The sequence below is a fragment of the Rhinoderma darwinii genome (genome assembly GCF_050947455.1).
Source record: "Rhinoderma darwinii isolate aRhiDar2 chromosome 5 unlocalized genomic scaffold, aRhiDar2.hap1 SUPER_5_unloc_44, whole genome shotgun sequence".
Taxonomy (NCBI): domain Eukaryota; kingdom Metazoa; phylum Chordata; class Amphibia; order Anura; family Rhinodermatidae; genus Rhinoderma; species Rhinoderma darwinii.
In genome coordinates, this window is record NW_027461803.1 from 52,616 (window position 1) to 69,000 (window position 16,385).

General features: G+C 47.8%; 11 non-coding genes across 11 annotated transcripts; all 11 read left to right on the top strand.

Annotated features, from left to right (window-relative positions):
• Positions 1-526: 526 nt before the first annotated feature.
• Positions 527-717, top strand: LOC142693774 (U2 spliceosomal RNA). Its single transcript, XR_012862080.1, has one exon. It is a non-coding gene; the product is annotated as a U2 spliceosomal RNA (small nuclear RNA).
• Positions 718-2,013: 1,296 nt separating this feature from the next.
• LOC142693775 (U2 spliceosomal RNA) lies at positions 2,014-2,204 on the top strand. The gene has a single exon (XR_012862081.1). It is a non-coding gene; the product is annotated as a U2 spliceosomal RNA (small nuclear RNA).
• A 1,284-nt stretch (positions 2,205-3,488) lies between these two features.
• LOC142693778 (U2 spliceosomal RNA) lies at positions 3,489-3,679 on the top strand. Its single transcript, XR_012862083.1, has one exon. It is a non-coding gene; the product is annotated as a U2 spliceosomal RNA (small nuclear RNA).
• A 1,272-nt stretch (positions 3,680-4,951) lies between these two features.
• Positions 4,952-5,142, top strand: LOC142693779 (U2 spliceosomal RNA). Its single transcript, XR_012862084.1, has one exon. It is a non-coding gene; the product is annotated as a U2 spliceosomal RNA (small nuclear RNA).
• Positions 5,143-6,446: 1,304 nt separating this feature from the next.
• On the top strand, positions 6,447-6,637 carry LOC142693780 (U2 spliceosomal RNA). The gene has a single exon (XR_012862085.1). It is a non-coding gene; the product is annotated as a U2 spliceosomal RNA (small nuclear RNA).
• A 1,304-nt stretch (positions 6,638-7,941) lies between these two features.
• LOC142693781 (U2 spliceosomal RNA) lies at positions 7,942-8,132 on the top strand. Its single transcript, XR_012862086.1, has one exon. It is a non-coding gene; the product is annotated as a U2 spliceosomal RNA (small nuclear RNA).
• Positions 8,133-9,421: 1,289 nt separating this feature from the next.
• LOC142693782 (U2 spliceosomal RNA) lies at positions 9,422-9,612 on the top strand. Its single transcript, XR_012862087.1, has one exon. It is a non-coding gene; the product is annotated as a U2 spliceosomal RNA (small nuclear RNA).
• A 1,292-nt stretch (positions 9,613-10,904) lies between these two features.
• Positions 10,905-11,095, top strand: LOC142693783 (U2 spliceosomal RNA). The gene has a single exon (XR_012862088.1). It is a non-coding gene; the product is annotated as a U2 spliceosomal RNA (small nuclear RNA).
• Positions 11,096-12,391: 1,296 nt separating this feature from the next.
• LOC142693784 (U2 spliceosomal RNA) lies at positions 12,392-12,582 on the top strand. The gene has a single exon (XR_012862089.1). It is a non-coding gene; the product is annotated as a U2 spliceosomal RNA (small nuclear RNA).
• Positions 12,583-13,866: 1,284 nt separating this feature from the next.
• On the top strand, positions 13,867-14,057 carry LOC142693785 (U2 spliceosomal RNA). Its single transcript, XR_012862090.1, has one exon. It is a non-coding gene; the product is annotated as a U2 spliceosomal RNA (small nuclear RNA).
• A 1,288-nt stretch (positions 14,058-15,345) lies between these two features.
• LOC142693786 (U2 spliceosomal RNA) lies at positions 15,346-15,536 on the top strand. Its single transcript, XR_012862091.1, has one exon. It is a non-coding gene; the product is annotated as a U2 spliceosomal RNA (small nuclear RNA).
• The last annotated feature ends 849 nt before the right edge of the window (positions 15,537-16,385 follow it).

Genomic DNA, 16,385 nt, shown 5'->3' on the forward strand with positions numbered 1-16,385 from the left:
GGCAACACTGAGTGACTGACTGAGCCTCACCGTCTTATATAAAGTTCAGACGGAACTTTGCACGTGTCATAGTGGAGCCCTCAGGATTCCAGAGCCAGCTTTCTGACATCATAATGGGGCCTCAGAGATAAAAGCCTGGGCCCAGGCAGTGTTGGTCAGTGCTGCTCAGCAGGCAGCACTGGACTGGACTGGATTACAGCTGATACAAGGTGTGAAGGAACAAGGGGTGGCTGTGGGCATGCACTTGCTGCCGCTGCCAGTGTTTATCTGCATGGCAGCAGGGCATTTGGGCGTTGCCAGGAAGGCGTTTTTATGTAGATTCCTCCTCTTTCAGCACTGCATTGTGGTGCAAGCAAAAGAAGCAAATCCTGTCTGGCTTCCTCTCCGGCCTTTATTCACCTCCCGTGTAGCTGTGAGTGTGTGAGCCTGCAGGGCCCCATGGAATTGCCTAGAAGTAGGCTGAATCGCTGCAAGGGCTGAACAGCAGTATCGGGCAGGCTCGGGCAACGCGCGGCCCGTTCGGGTTATCGCTTCTCGGCCTTTTGGCTAAGATCAAGTGTAGTATCTGTTCTTATCAGTTTAATATCTGATACGTCCCCTATCTGGGGACCATATATTAAATGGATTTTTAGAACAGGGAGATGGAAATAGAGCTTGCTCTGTCCACTCCACGCATTGACCTGGTATTGCAGTATTTCCAGGACCGGTGCACCCTTTCCTTATGTGTTGACTAAAAGCAGATTCCAAAAGTGTTTTTTGTCTTTGCTATTGTTTCTGTCTTTCTGAAGGGATCTCCCCTTTTAATCCCATTATTTCAACACCTGTTGGACAATGCATGAGTGATAATGAGCTCATTGATTAAATGCAATTAATGAATAGATTGCCACCTCTTGTTGTGTGTCGTCTGTGTTTCTGTGTTTCCGGCATTTCACATTGGAACACCTCATTCACCTTCCTTGTCTTCTCTCCGCCCTCCCTTTTAGGTAAGTTAAAGAGCTGCACCTGAGCCAGCCACTGATTGATTGATTGATGGATTGATTGATTGATTGATTGATTGATTGATTGATTGATTGATGCAGCACAACAGTCAAATAGTGGAGTGGAGTAGGGGAACAGCAAACAGCCAATAAAGCAGCCCGCCCGCTCGCCTGCCCGCCACAATGGACCTACCTGTGTACACTAGATGGATGTGATGGAATGTACTGTCGTCCCTACATTTCAAGAAGAAGTAAGAATTGCAGTTGCAACAAAGCCTTGCTTGCCTACAAAGAGAGCAGCAATTTGGATTTGTTACTATGTTACCTAGAAGAATAACAAACTGTGCAAGGATGGAGGTTGTAGGAGCAAGGAGAAGTTGTCTGTAAAGTTGGTGGATGCCTATTTTCCATTTTGCAGTCCCTTGTCTCCCTCTTGTGGCCTCCTGGAGGCAACTAGCTGTGCAAAAAAAAGACAGCCTGGCGGCCGGCTGTTGCAGTGTTGCCCTCTCAGGCAACACTGAGTGACTGACTGAGCCTCACCGTCTTATATAAAGTTCAGACGGAACTTTGCACGTGTCATAGTGGAGCCCTCAGGATTCCAGAGCCAGCTTTCTGACATCATAATGGGGCCTCAGAGATAAAAGCCTGGGCCCAGGCAGTGTTGGTCAGTGCTGCTCAGCAGGCAGCACTGGACTGGACTGGATTACAGCTGATACAAGGTGTGAAGGAACAAGGGGTGGCTGTGGGCATGCACTTGCTGCCGCTGCCAGTGTTTATCTGCATGGCAGCAGGGCATTTGGGCGTTGCCAGGAAGGCGTTTTTATGTAGATTCCTCCTCTTTCAGCACTGCATTGTGGTGCAAGCAAAAGAAGCAAATCCTGTCTGGCTTCCTCTCCGGCCTTTATTCACCTCCCGTGTAGCTGTGAGTGTGTGAGCCTGCAGGGCCCCATGGAATTGCCTAGAAGTAGGCTGAATCGCTGCAAGGGCTGAACAGCAGTATCGGGCAGGCTCGGGCAACGCGCGGCCCGTTCGGGTTATCGCTTCTCGGCCTTTTGGCTAAGATCAAGTGTAGTATCTGTTCTTATCAGTTTAATATCTGATACGTCCCCTATCTGGGGACCATATATTAAATGGATTTTTAGAACAGGGAGATGGAAATAGAGCTTGCTCTGTCCACTCCACGCATTGACCTGGTATTGCAGTATTTCCAGGACCGGTGCACCCTTTCCTTATGTGTTGACTAAAAGCAGATTCCAAAAGTGTTTTTTGTCTTTGCTATTGTTTCTGTCTTTCTGAAGGGATCTCCCCTTTTAATCCCATTATTTCAACACCTGTTGGACAATGCATGAGTGATAATGAGCTCATTGATTAAATGCAATTAATGAATAGATTGCCACCTCTTGTTGTGTGTCGTCTGTGTTTCTGTGTTTCCGGCATTTCACATTGGAACACCTCATTCACCTTCCTTGTCTTCTCTCCGCCCTCCCTTTTAGGTAAGTTAAAGAGCTGCACCTGAGCCAGCCACTGATTGATTGATTGATTGATTGATTGATTGATTGATTGATTGATTGATGCAGCACAACAGTCAAATAGTGGAGTGGAGTAGGGGAACAGCAAACAGCCAATAAAGCAGCCCGCCCGCTCGCCTGCCCGCCACAATGGACCTACCTGTGTACACTAGATGGATGTGATGGAATGTACTGTCGTCCCTACATTTCAAGAAGAAGTAAGAATTGCAGTTGCAACAAAGCCTTGCTTGCCTACAAAGAGAGCAGCAATTTGGATTTGTTACTATGTTACCTAGAAGAATAACAAACTGTGCAAGGATGGAGGTTGTAGGAGCAAGGAGAAGTTGTCTGTAAAGTTGGTGGATGCCTATTTTCCATTTTGCAGTCCCTTGTCTCCCTCTTGTGGCCTCCTGGAGGCAACTAGCTGTGCAAAAAAAAGACAGCCTGGCGGCCGGCTGTTGCAGTGTTGCCCTCTCAGGCAACACTGAGTGACTGACTGAGCCTCACCGTCTTATATACAGTTCAGACGGAACTTTGCACGTGTCATAGTGGAGCCCTCAGGATTCCAGAGCCAGCTTTCTGACATCATAATGGGGCCTCAGAGATAAAAGCCTGGGCCCAGGCAGTGTTGGTCAGTGCTGCTCAGCAGGCAGCACTGGACTGGACTGGATTACAGCTGATACAAGGTGTGAAGGAACAAGGGGTGGCTGTGGGCATGCACTTGCTGCCGCTGCCAGTGTTTATCTGCATGGCAGCAGGGCATTTGGGCGTTGCCAGGAAGGCGTTTTTATGTAGATTCCTCCTCTTTCAGCACTGCATTGTGGTGCAAGCAAAAGAAGCAAATCCTGTCTGGCTTCCTCTCCGGCCTTTATTCACCTCCCGTGTAGCTGTGAGTGTGTGAGCCTGCAGGGCCCCATGGAATTGCCTAGAAGTAGGCTGAATCGCTGCAAGGGCTGAACAGCAGTATCGGGCAGGCTCGGGCAACGCGCGGCCCGTTCGGGTTATCGCTTCTCGGCCTTTTGGCTAAGATCAAGTGTAGTATCTGTTCTTATCAGTTTAATATCTGATACGTCCCCTATCTGGGGACCATATATTAAATGGATTTTTAGAACAGGGAGATGGAAATAGAGCTTGCTCTGTCCACTCCACGCATTGACCTGGTATTGCAGTATTTCCAGGACCGGTGCACCCTTTCCTTATGTGTTGACTAAAAGCAGATTCCAAAAGTGTTTTTTGTCTTTGCTATTGTTTCTGTCTTTCTGAAGGGATCTCCCCTTTTAATCCCATTATTTCAACACCTGTTGGACAATGCATGAGTGATAATGAGCTCATTGATTAAATGCAATTAATGAATAGATTGCCACCTCTTGTTGTGTGTCGTCTGTGTTTCTGTGTTTCCGGCATTTCACATTGGAACACCTCATTCACCTTCCTTGTCTTCTCTCCGCCCTCCCTTTTAGGTAAGTTAAAGAGCTGCACCTGAGCCAGCCACTGATTGATTGATTGATTGATTGATTGATTGATTGATGCAGCACAACAGTCAAATAGTGGAGTGGAGTAGGGGAACAGCAAACAGCCAATAAAGCAGCCCGCCCGCTCGCCTGCCCGCCACAATGGACCTACCTGTGTACACTAGATGGATGTGATGGAATGTACTGTCGTCCCTACATTTCAAGAAGAAGTAAGAATTGCAGTTGCAACAAAGCCTTGCTTGCCTACAAAGAGAGCAGCAATTTGGATTTGTTACTATGTTACCTAGAAGAATAACAAACTGTGCAAGGATGGAGGTTGTAGGAGCAAGGAGAAGTTGTCTGTAAAGTTGGTGGATGCCTATTTTCCATTTTGCAGTCCCTTGTCTCCCTCTTGTGGCCTCCTGGAGGCAACTAGCTGTGCAAAAAAAAGACAGCCTGGCGGCCGGCTGTTGCAGTGTTGCCCTCTCAGGCAACACTGAGTGACTGACTGAGCCTCACCGTCTTATATAAAGTTCAGACGGAACTTTGCACGTGTCATAGTGGAGCCCTCAGGATTCCAGAGCCAGCTTTCTGACATCATAATGGGGCCTCAGAGATAAAAGCCTGGGCCCAGGCAGTGTTGGTCAGTGCTGCTCAGCAGGCAGCACTGGACTGGACTGGATTACAGCTGATACAAGGTGTGAAGGAACAAAGGGTGGCTGTGGGCATGCACTTGCTGCCGCTGCCAGTGTTTATCTGCATGGCAGCAGGGCATTTGGGCGTTGCCAGGAAGGCGTTTTTATGTAGATTCCTCCTCTTTCAGCACTGCATTGTGGTGCAAGCAAAAGAAGCAAATCCTGTCTGGCTTCCTCTCCGGCCTTTATTCACCTCCCGTGTAGCTGTGAGTGTGTGAGCCTGCAGGGCCCCATGGAATTGCCTAGAAGTAGGCTGAATCGCTGCAAGGGCTGAACAGCAGTATCGGGCAGGCTCGGGCAACGCGCGGCCCGTTCGGGTTATCGCTTCTCGGCCTTTTGGCTAAGATCAAGTGTAGTATCTGTTCTTATCAGTTTAATATCTGATACGTCCCCTATCTGGGGACCATATATTAAATGGATTTTTAGAACAGGGAGATGGAAATAGAGCTTGCTCTGTCCACTCCACGCATTGACCTGGTATTGCAGTATTTCCAGGACCGGTGCACCCTTTCCTTATGTGTTGACTAAAAGCAGATTCCAAAAGTGTTTTTTGTCTTTGCTATTGTTTCTGTCTTTCTGAAGGGATCTCCCCTTTTAATCCCATTATTTCAACACCTGTTGGACAATGCATGAGTGATAATGAGCTCATTGATTAAATGCAATTAATGAATAGATTGCCACCTCTTGTTGTGTGTCGTCTGTGTTTCTGTGTTTCCGGCATTTCACATTGGAACACCTCATTCACCTTCCTTGTCTTCTCTCCGCCCTCCCTTTTAGGTAAGTTAAAGAGCTGCACCTGAGCCAGCCACTGATTGATTGATTGATTGATTGATTGATTGATTGATTGATTGATTGATTGATTGATTGATTGATTGATGCAGCACAACAGTCAAATAGTGGAGTGGAGTAGGGGAACAGCAAACAGCCAATAAAGCAGCCCGCCCGCTCGCCTGCCCGCCACAATGGACCTACCTGTGTACACTAGATGGATGTGATGGAATGTACTGTCGTCCCTACATTTCAAGAAGAAGTAAGAATTGCAGTTGCAACAAAGCCTTGCTTGCCTACAAAGAGAGCAGCAATTTGGATTTGTTACTATGTTACCTAGAAGAATAACAAACTGTGCAAGGATGGAGGTTGTAGGAGCAAGGAGAAGTTGTCTGTAAAGTTGGTGGATGCCTATTTTCCATTTTGCAGTCCCTTGTCTCCCTCTTGTGGCCTCCTGGAGGCAACTAGCTGTGCAAAAAAAAGACAGCCTGGCGGCCGGCTGTTGCAGTGTTGCCCTCTCAGGCAACACTGAGTGACTGACTGAGCCTCACCGTCTTATATAAAGTTCAGACGGAACTTTGCACGTGTCATAGTGGAGCCCTCAGGATTCCAGAGCCAGCTTTCTGACATCATAATGGGGCCTCAGAGATAAAAGCCTGGGCCCAGGCAGTGTTGGTTAGTGCTGCTCAGCAGGCAGCACTGGACTGGACTGGATTACAGCTGATACAAGGTGTGAAGGAACAAGGGGTGGCTGTGGGCATGCACTTGCTGCCGCTGCCAGTGTTTATCTGCATGGCAGCAGGGCATTTGGGCGTTGCCAGGAAGGCGTTTTTATGTAGATTCCTCCTCTTTCAGCACTGCATTGTGGTGCAAGCAAAAGAAGCAAATCCTGTCTGGCTTCCTCTCCGGCCTTTATTCACCTCCCGTGTAGCTGTGAGTGTGTGAGCCTGCAGGGCCCCATGGAATTGCCTAGAAGTAGGCTGAATCGCTGCAAGGGCTGAACAGCAGTATCGGGCAGGCTCGGGCAACGCGCGGCCCGTTCGGGTTATCGCTTCTCGGCCTTTTGGCTAAGATCAAGTGTAGTATCTGTTCTTATCAGTTTAATATCTGATACGTCCCCTATCTGGGGACCATATATTAAATGGATTTTTAGAACAGGGAGATGGAAATAGAGCTTGCTCTGTCCACTCCACGCATTGACCTGGTATTGCAGTATTTCCAGGACCGGTGCACCCTTTCCTTATGTGTTGACTAAAAGCAGATTCCAAAAGTGTTTTTTGTCTTTGCTATTGTTTCTGTCTTTCTGAAGGGATCTCCCCTTTTAATCCCATTATTTCAACACCTGTTGGACAATGCATGAGTGATAATGAGCTCATTGATTAAATGCAATTAATGAATAGATTGCCACCTCTTGTTGTGTGTCGTCTGTGTTTCTGTGTTTCCGGCATTTCACATTGGAACACCTCATTCACCTTCCTTGTCTTCTCTCCGCCCTCCCTTTTAGGTAAGTTAAAGAGCTGCACCTGAGCCAGCCACTGATTGATTGATTGATTGATTGATTGATTGATTGATTGATTGATTGATTGATTGATTGATTGATTGATGCAGCACAACAGTCAAATAGTGGAGTGGAGTAGGGGAACAGCAAACAGCCAATAAAGCAGCCCGCCCGCTCGCCTGCCCGCCACAATGGACCTACCTGTGTACACTAGATGGATGTGATGGAATGTACTGTCGTCCCTACATTTCAAGAAGAAGTAAGAATTGCAGTTGCAACAAAGCCTTGCTTGCCTACAAAGAGAGCAGCAATTTGGATTTGTTACTATGTTACCTAGAAGAATAACAAACTGTGCAAGGATGGAGGTTGTAGGAGCAAGGAGAAGTTGTCTGTAAAGTTGGTGGATGCCTATTTTCCATTTTGCAGTCCCTTGTCTCCCTCTTGTGGCCTCCTGGAGGCAACTAGCTGTGCAAAAAAAAGACAGCCTGGCGGCCGGCTGTTGCAGTGTTGCCCTCTCAGGCAACACTGAGTGACTGACTGAGCCTCACCGTCTTATATAAAGTTCAGACGGAACTTTGCACGTGTCATAGTGGAGCCCTCAGGATTCCAGAGCCAGCTTTCTGACATCATAATGGGGCCTCAGAGATAAAAGCCTGGGCCCAGGCAGTGTTGGTCAGTGCTGCTCAGCAGGCAGCACTGGACTGGACTGGATTACAGCTGATACAAGGTGTGAAGGAACAAGGGGTGGCTGTGGGCATGCACTTGCTGCCGCTGCCAGTGTTTATCTGCATGGCAGCAGGGCATTTGGGCGTTGCCAGGAAGGCGTTTTTATGTAGATTCCTCCTCTTTCAGCACTGCATTGTGGTGCAAGCAAAAGAAGCAAATCCTGTCTGGCTTCCTCTCCGGCCTTTATTCACCTCCCGTGTAGCTGTGAGTGTGTGAGCCTGCAGGGCCCCATGGAATTGCCTAGAAGTAGGCTGAATCGCTGCAAGGGCTGAACAGCAGTATCGGGCAGGCTCGGGCAACGCGCGGCCCGTTCGGGTTATCGCTTCTCGGCCTTTTGGCTAAGATCAAGTGTAGTATCTGTTCTTATCAGTTTAATATCTGATACGTCCCCTATCTGGGGACCATATATTAAATGGATTTTTAGAACAGGGAGATGGAAATAGAGCTTGCTCTGTCCACTCCACGCATTGACCTGGTATTGCAGTATTTCCAGGACCGGTGCACCCTTTCCTTATGTGTTGACTAAAAGCAGATTCCAAAAGTGTTTTTTGTCTTTGCTATTGTTTCTGTCTTTCTGAAGGGATCTCCCCTTTTAATCCCATTATTTCAACACCTGTTGGACAATGCATGAGTGATAATGAGCTCATTGATTAAATGCAATTAATGAATAGATTGCCACCTCTTGTTGTGTGTCGTCTGTGTTTCTGTGTTTCCGGCATTTCACATTGGAACACCTCATTCACCTTCCTTGTCTTCTCTCCGCCCTCCCTTTTAGGTAAGTTAAAGAGCTGCACCTGAGCCAGCCACTTGATTGATTGATTGATTGATTGATTGATTGATTGATTGATTGATTGATTGATGCAGCACAACAGTCAAATAGTGGAGTGGAGTAGGGGAACAGCAAACAGCCAATAAAGCAGCCCGCCCGCTCGCCTGCCCGCCACAATGGACCTACCTGTGTACACTAGATGGATGTGATGGAATGTACTGTCGTCCCTACATTTCAAGAAGAAGTAAGAATTGCAGTTGCAACAAAGCCTTGCTTGCCTACAAAGAGAGCAGCAATTTGGATTTGTTACTATGTTACCTAGAAGAATAACAAACTGTGCAAGGATGGAGGTTGTAGGAGCAAGGAGAAGTTGTCTGTAAAGTTGGTGGATGCCTATTTTCCATTTTGCAGTCCCTTGTCTCCCTCTTGTGGCCTCCTGGAGGCAACTAGCTGTGCAAAAAAAAGACAGCCTGGCGGCCGGCTGTTGCAGTGTTGCCCTCTCAGGCAACACTGAGTGACTGACTGAGCCTCACCGTCTTATATAAAGTTCAGACGGAACTTTGCACGTGTCATAGTGGAGCCCTCAGGATTCCAGAGCCAGCTTTCTGACATCATAATGGGGCCTCAGAGATAAAAGCCTGGGCCCAGGCAGTGTTGGTCAGTGCTGCTCAGCAGGCAGCACTGGACTGGACTGGATTACAGCTGATACAAGGTGTGAAGGAACAAGGGGTGGCTGTGGGCATGCACTTGCTGCCGCTGCCAGTGTTTATCTGCATGGCAGCAGGGCATTTGGGCGTTGCCAGGAAGGCGTTTTTATGTAGATTCCTCCTCTTTCAGCACTGCATTGTGGTGCAAGCAAAAGAAGCAAATCCTGTCTGGCTTCCTCTCCGGCCTTTATTCACCTCCCGTGTAGCTGTGAGTGTGTGAGCCTGCAGGGCCCCATGGAATTGCCTAGAAGTAGGCTGAATCGCTGCAAGGGCTGAACAGCAGTATCGGGCAGGCTCGGGCAACGCGCGGCCCGTTCGGGTTATCGCTTCTCGGCCTTTTGGCTAAGATCAAGTGTAGTATCTGTTCTTATCAGTTTAATATCTGATACGTCCCCTATCTGGGGACCATATATTAAATGGATTTTTAGAACAGGGAGATGGAAATAGAGCTTGCTCTGTCCACTCCACGCATTGACCTGGTATTGCAGTATTTCCAGGACCGGTGCACCCTTTCCTTATGTGTTGACTAAAAGCAGATTCCAAAAGTGTTTTTTGTCTTTGCTATTGTTTCTGTCTTTCTGAAGGGATCTCCCCTTTTAATCCCATTATTTCAACACCTGTTGGACAATGCATGAGTGATAATGAGCTCATTGATTAAATGCAATTAATGAATAGATTGCCACCTCTTGTTGTGTGTCGTCTGTGTTTCTGTGTTTCCGGCATTTCACATTGGAACACCTCATTCACCTTCCTTGTCTTCTCTCCGCCCTCCCTTTTAGGTAAGTTAAAGAGCTGCACCTGAGCCAGCCACTGATTGATTGATTGATTGATTGATTGATTGATTGATTGATTGATTGATTGATTGATGCAGCACAACAGTCAAATAGTGGAGTGGAGTAGGGGAACAGCAAACAGCCAATAAAGCAGCCCGCCCGCTCGCCTGCCCGCCACAATGGACCTACCTGTGTACACTAGATGGATGTGATGGAATGTACTGTCGTCCCTACATTTCAAGAAGAAGTAAGAATTGCAGTTGCAACAAAGCCTTGCTTGCCTACAAAGAGAGCAGCAATTTGGATTTGTTACTATGTTACCTAGAAGAATAACAAACTGTGCAAGGATGGAGGTTGTAGGAGCAAGGAGAAGTTGTCTGTAAAGTTGGTGGATGCCTATTTTCCATTTTGCAGTCCCTTGTCTCCCTCTTGTGGCCTCCTGGAGGCAACTAGCTGTGCAAAAAAAAGACAGCCTGGCGGCCGGCTGTTGCAGTGTTGCCCTCTCAGGCAACACTGAGTGACTGACTGAGCCTCACCGTCTTATATAAAGTTCAGACGGAACTTTGCACGTGTCATAGTGGAGCCCTCAGGATTCCAGAGCCAGCTTTCTGACATCATAATGGGGCCTCAGAGATAAAAGCCTGGGCCCAGGCAGTGTTGGTCAGTGCTGCTCAGCAGGCAGCACTGGACTGGACTGGATTACAGCTGATACAAGGTGTGAAGGAACAAGGGGTGGCTGTGGGCATGCACTTGCTGCCGCTGCCAGTGTTTATCTGCATGGCAGCAGGGCATTTGGGCGTTGCCAGGAAGGCGTTTTTATGTAGATTCCTCCTCTTTCAGCACTGCATTGTGGTGCAAGCAAAAGAAGCAAATCCTGTCTGGCTTCCTCTCCGGCCTTTATTCACCTCCCGTGTAGCTGTGAGTGTGTGAGCCTGCAGGGCCCCATGGAATTGCCTAGAAGTAGGCTGAATCGCTGCAAGGGCTGAACAGCAGTATCGGGCAGGCTCGGGCAACGCGCGGCCCGTTCGGGTTATCGCTTCTCGGCCTTTTGGCTAAGATCAAGTGTAGTATCTGTTCTTATCAGTTTAATATCTGATACGTCCCCTATCTGGGGACCATATATTAAATGGATTTTTAGAACAGGGAGATGGAAATAGAGCTTGCTCTGTCCACTCCACGCATTGACCTGGTATTGCAGTATTTCCAGGACCGGTGCACCCTTTCCTTATGTGTTGACTAAAAGCAGATTCCAAAAGTGTTTTTTGTCTTTGCTATTGTTTCTGTCTTTCTGAAGGGATCTCCCCTTTTAATCCCATTATTTCAACACCTGTTGGACAATGCATGAGTGATAATGAGCTCATTGATTAAATGCAATTAATGAATAGATTGCCACCTCTTGTTGTGTGTCGTCTGTGTTTCTGTGTTTCCGGCATTTCACATTGGAACACCTCATTCACCTTCCTTGTCTTCTCTCCGCCCTCCCTTTTAGGTAAGTTAAAGAGCTGCACCTGAGCCAGCCACTGATTGATTGATTGATTGATTGATTGATTGATTGATTGATTGATTGATTGATTGATTGATGCAGCACAACAGTCAAATAGTGGAGTGGAGTAGGGGAACAGCAAACAGCCAATAAAGCAGCCCGCCCGCTCGCCTGCCCGCCACAATGGACCTACCTGTGTACACTAGATGGATGTGATGGAATGTACTGTCGTCCCTACATTTCAAGAAGAAGTAAGAATTGCAGTTGCAACAAAGCCTTGCTTGCCTACAAAGAGAGCAGCAATTTGGATTTGTTACTATGTTACCTAGAAGAATAACAAACTGTGCAAGGATGGAGGTTGTAGGAGCAAGGAGAAGTTGTCTGTAAAGTTGGTGGATGCCTATTTTCCATTTTGCAGTCCCTTGTCTCCCTCTTGTGGCCTCCTGGAGGCAACTAGCTGTGCAAAAAAAAGACAGCCTGGCGGCCGGCTGTTGCAGTGTTGCCCTCTCAGGCAACACTGAGTGACTGACTGAGCCTCACCGTCTTATATAAAGTTCAGACGGAACTTTGCACGTGTCATAGTGGAGCCCTCAGGATTCCAGAGCCAGCTTTCTGACATCATAATGGGGCCTCAGAGATAAAAGCCTGGGCCCAGGCAGTGTTGGTCAGTGCTGCTCAGCAGGCAGCACTGGACTGGACTGGATTACAGCTGATACAAGGTGTGAAGGAACAAGGGGTGGCTGTGGGCATGCACTTGCTGCCGCTGCCAGTGTTTATCTGCATGGCAGCAGGGCATTTGGGCGTTGCCAGGAAGGCGTTTTTATGTAGATTCCTCCTCTTTCAGCACTGCATTGTGGTGCAAGCAAAAGAAGCAAATCCTGTCTGGCTTCCTCTCCGGCCTTTATTCACCTCCCGTGTAGCTGTGAGTGTGTGAGCCTGCAGGGCCCCATGGAATTGCCTAGAAGTAGGCTGAATCGCTGCAAGGGCTGAACAGCAGTATCGGGCAGGCTCGGGCAACGCGCGGCCCGTTCGGGTTATCGCTTCTCGGCCTTTTGGCTAAGATCAAGTGTAGTATCTGTTCTTATCAGTTTAATATCTGATACGTCCCCTATCTGGGGACCATATATTAAATGGATTTTTAGAACAGGGAGATGGAAATAGAGCTTGCTCTGTCCACTCCACGCATTGACCTGGTATTGCAGTATTTCCAGGACCGGTGCACCCTTTCCTTATGTGTTGACTAAAAGCAGATTCCAAAAGTGTTTTTTGTCTTTGCTATTGTTTCTGTCTTTCTGAAGGGATCTCCCCTTTTAATCCCATTATTTCAACACCTGTTGGACAATGCATGAGTGATAATGAGCTCATTGATTAAATGCAATTAATGAATAGATTGCCACCTCTTGTTGTGTGTCGTCTGTGTTTCTGTGTTTCCGGCATTTCACATTGGAACACCTCATTCACCTTCCTTGTCTTCTCTCCGCCCTCCCTTTTAGGTAAGTTAAAGAGCTGCACCTGAGCCAGCCACTGATTGATTGATTGATTGATTGATTGATTGATTGATTGATTGATTGATGCAGCACAACAGTCAAATAGTGGAGTGGAGTAGGGGAACAGCAAACAGCCAATAAAGCAGCCCGCCCGCTCGCCTGCCCGCCACAATGGACCTACCTGTGTACACTAGATGGATGTGATGGAATGTACTGTCGTCCCTACATTTCAAGAAGAAGTAAGAATTGCAGTTGCAACAAAGCCTTGCTTGCCTACAAAGAGAGCAGCAATTTGGATTTGTTACTATGTTACCTAGAAGAATAACAAACTGTGCAAGGATGGAGGTTGTAGGAGCAAGGAGAAGTTGTCTGTAAAGTTGGTGGATGCCTATTTTCCATTTTGCAGTCCCTTGTCTCCCTCTTGTGGCCTCCTGGAGGCAACTAGCTGTGCAAAAAAAAGACAGCCTGGCGGCCGGCTGTTGCAGTGTTGCCCTCTCAGGCAACACTGAGTGACTGACTGAGCCTCACCGTCTTATATAAAGTTCAGACGGAACTTTGCACGTGTCATAGTGGAGCCCTCAGGATTCCAGAGCCAGCTTTCTGACATCATAATGGGGCCTCAGAGATAAAAGCCTGGGCCCAGGCAGTGTTGGTCAGTGCTGCTCAGCAGGCAGCACTGGACTGGACTGGATTACAGCTGATACAAGGTGTGAAGGAACAAGGGGTGGCTGTGGGCATGCACTTGCTGCCGCTGCCAGTGTTTATCTGCATGGCAGCAGGGCATTTGGGCGTTGCCAGGAAGGCGTTTTTATGTAGATTCCTCCTCTTTCAGCACTGCATTGTGGTGCAAGCAAAAGAAGCAAATCCTGTCTGGCTTCCTCTCCGGCCTTTATTCACCTCCCGTGTAGCTGTGAGTGTGTGAGCCTGCAGGGCCCCATGGAATTGCCTAGAAGTAGGCTGAATCGCTGCAAGGGCTGAACAGCAGTATCGGGCAGGCTCGGGCAACGCGCGGCCCGTTCGGGTTATCGCTTCTCGGCCTTTTGGCTAAGATCAAGTGTAGTATCTGTTCTTATCAGTTTAATATCTGATACGTCCCCTATCTGGGGACCATATATTAAATGGATTTTTAGAACAGGGAGATGGAAATAGAGCTTGCTCTGTCCACTCCACGCATTGACCTGGTATTGCAGTATTTCCAGGACCGGTGCACCCTTTCCTTATGTGTTGACTAAAAGCAGATTCCAAAAGTGTTTTTTGTCTTTGCTATTGTTTCTGTCTTTCTGAAGGGATCTCCCCTTTTAATCCCATTATTTCAACACCTGTTGGACAATGCATGAGTGATAATGAGCTCATTGATTAAATGCAATTAATGAATAGATTGCCACCTCTTGTTGTGTGTCGTCTGTGTTTCTGTGTTTCCGGCATTTCACATTGGAACACCTCATTCACCTTCCTTGTCTTCTCTCCGCCCTCCCTTTTAGGTAAGTTAAAGAGCTGCACCTGAGCCAGCCACTGATTGATTGATTGATTGATTGATTGATTGATTGATTGATTGATTGATTGATGCAGCACAACAGTCAAATAGTGGAGTGGAGTAGGGGAACAGCAAACAGCCAATAAAGCAGCCCGCCCGCTCGCCTGCCCGCCACAATGGACCTACCTGTGTACACTAGATGGATGTGATGGAATGTACTGTCGTCCCTACATTTCAAGAAGAAGTAAGAATTGCAGTTGCAACAAAGCCTTGCTTGCCTACAAAGAGAGCAGCAATTTGGATTTGTTACTATGTTACCTAGAAGAATAACAAACTGTGCAAGGATGGAGGTTGTAGGAGCAAGGAGAAGTTGTCTGTAAAGTTGGTGGATGCCTATTTTCCATTTTGCAGTCCCTTGTCTCCCTCTTGTGGCCTCCTGGAGGCAACTAGCTGTGCAAAAAAAAGACAGCCTGGCGGCCGGCTGTTGCAGTGTTGCCCTCTCAGGCAACACTGAGTGACTGACTGAGCCTCACCGTCTTATATAAAGTTCAGACGGAACTTTGCACGTGTCATAGTGGAGCCCTCAGGATTCCAGAGCCAGCTTTCTGACATCATAATGGGGCCTCAGAGATAAAAGCCTGGGCCCAGGCAGTGTTGGTCAGTGCTGCTCAGCAGGCAGCACTGGACTGGACTGGATTACAGCTGATACAAGGTGTGAAGGAACAAGGGGTGGCTGTGGGCATGCACTTGCTGCCGCTGCCAGTGTTTATCTGCATGGCAGCAGGGCATTTGGGCGTTGCCAGGAAGGCGTTTTTATGTAGATTCCTCCTCTTTCAGCACTGCATTGTGGTGCAAGCAAAAGAAGCAAATCCTGTCTGGCTTCCTCTCCGGCCTTTATTCACCTCCCGTGTAGCTGTGAGTGTGTGAGCCTGCAGGGCCCCATGGAATTGCCTAGAAGTAGGCTGAATCGCTGCAAGGGCTGAACAGCAGTATCGGGCAGGCTCGGGCAACGCGCGGCCCGTTCGGGTTATCGCTTCTCGGCCTTTTGGCTAAGATCAAGTGTAGTATCTGTTCTTATCAGTTTAATATCTGATACGTCCCCTATCTGGGGACCATATATTAAATGGATTTTTAGAACAGGGAGATGGAAATAGAGCTTGCTCTGTCCACTCCACGCATTGACCTGGTATTGCAGTATTTCCAGGACCGGTGCACCCTTTCCTTATGTGTTGACTAAAAGCAGATTCCAAAAGTGTTTTTTGTCTTTGCTATTGTTTCTGTCTTTCTGAAGGGATCTCCCCTTTTAATCCCATTATTTCAACACCTGTTGGACAATGCATGAGTGATAATGAGCTCATTGATTAAATGCAATTAATGAATAGATTGCCACCTCTTGTTGTGTGTCGTCTGTGTTTCTGTGTTTCCGGCATTTCACATTGGAACACCTCATTCACCTTCCTTGTCTTCTCTCCGCCCTCCCTTTTAGGTAAGTTAAAGAGCTGCACCTGAGCCAGCCACTGATTGATTGATTGATTGATTGATTGATTGATTGATTGATTGATTGATTGATTGATGCAGCACAACAGTCAAATAGTGGAGTGGAGTAGGGGAACAGCAAACAGCCAATAAAGCAGCCCGCCCGCTCGCCTGCCCGCCACAATGGACCTACCTGTGTACACTAGATGGATGTGATGGAATGTACTGTCGTCCCTACATTTCAAGAAGAAGTAAGAATTGCAGTTGCAACAAAGCCTTGCTTGCCTACAAAGAGAGCAGCAATTTGGATTTGTTACTATGTTACCTAGAAGAATAACAAACTGTGCAAGGATGGAGGTTGTAGGAGCAAGGAGAAGTTGTCTGTAAAGTTGGTGGATGCCTATTTTCCATTTTGCAGTCCCTTGTCTCCCTCTTGTGGCCTCCTGGAGGCAACTAGCTGTGCAAAAAAAAGACAGCCTGGCGGCCGGCTGTTGCAGTGTTGCCCTCTCAGGCAACACTGAGTGACTGACTGAGCCTCACCGTCTTATATAAAGTTCAGACGGAACTTTGCACGTGTCATAGTGGAGCCCTCA